Below are 1,157 nucleotides of genomic sequence, written 5' to 3'. Positions count from 1 at the left end.
CCCCTACCCACCGCTTTGGGACACTCAAGACCCCCCCTCCCCGGGGACCCCCCCCGCTCACCCGCAGTCCTGTGCCAGCTGACGCAGCAGCCTCCTGCCCACGTCCCCCCTGGTGTCCCCCTGGGCGCCCCGCAGCTCTGCCACGTTCCTCTCCTCCAAAAATGTCCCCAAACCGTCACCCATGGTGTGGGGCTGTGTGTGTGTGTTTGTCACAGCCCACCCTACCCCGCCGTCACCCATGGGTGCTCACCAACCGCTGGCACATGGCACGCAGGAGGTTTAGGCCATCCCAACGGTGACCGGCGTCCTCCCAGGACGAGGTGACAGCCACCACCGGCTTGTCACCGTACCACGGCAGGTAGTGGTAGCAGTTGCCTGTATCCATATCCCATGGGACCACCCAGCATCCCGTGGGACCACCCAGCATCCCATGGGACCACTCAGCATCCCATGGAACCATGCAGCATCCCATGGGACCACCCAGCATCCCGTGGGACCACTCAGCATCCCATGGGACCACCCAGCATCCCGTGGGACCACTCAGCATCCCATGGGACCACCAGAGGGCACCACCCTCGTGTCCCCCTGCCACCCAGCATCCCGCTCACCGTCAAAGAGGGGACAAGCGTGCGGGGTGACGGAGGCGGCTGGCTTGCAGGTGACATCGCTGGTGTCCCCGTAATTGCCGAGACTGAGCTCGAAGCGTAGGAGCTCTGGGCCAGCTGGCACCATGGTGGCCGAATAAAAGATCCCGCACAGCCCGAATCGGCGGCGGGGCAAGTGGCGCTGTGGTTAAAAAAAAATAATAAAAAAATGCTGAAATCCCCCCAAAATAGAATCATAGAATCGCTTTGGTTGGAAAAGCCCTTTAAGCTCCCCCAGCCCAACCGTTCCCCTACCCCTGCCCTCCCACCACTAAACCCTGGCCCTAAGCCAGGGACAGGCTTAGATTTCAGGCCTGTCCCTGCAGGTCACCACAAAGGCAGTGGAAAAAACCCATCCCAAATCCGTAAACCATACCCATACCACTTCATTGAGGTGACCGAAAAATAGAAACGCAGGCTGCGAATAACAGCACCCATGAAGGAAAGAGTCACCCTGGCATGGTGGAGGAGCCGTCTTCTTCACAGCCACCTATCCGACGACCCCAGGCAGCC

This window comes from Egretta garzetta, unplaced genomic scaffold (genome assembly GCF_000687185.1).
Source record: "Egretta garzetta isolate BGI_Z169 unplaced genomic scaffold, ASM68718v1 scaffold238, whole genome shotgun sequence".
In the NCBI taxonomy this organism is placed as follows: domain Eukaryota; kingdom Metazoa; phylum Chordata; class Aves; order Pelecaniformes; family Ardeidae; genus Egretta; species Egretta garzetta.
This window is presented reverse-complemented; position numbering follows the sequence as displayed.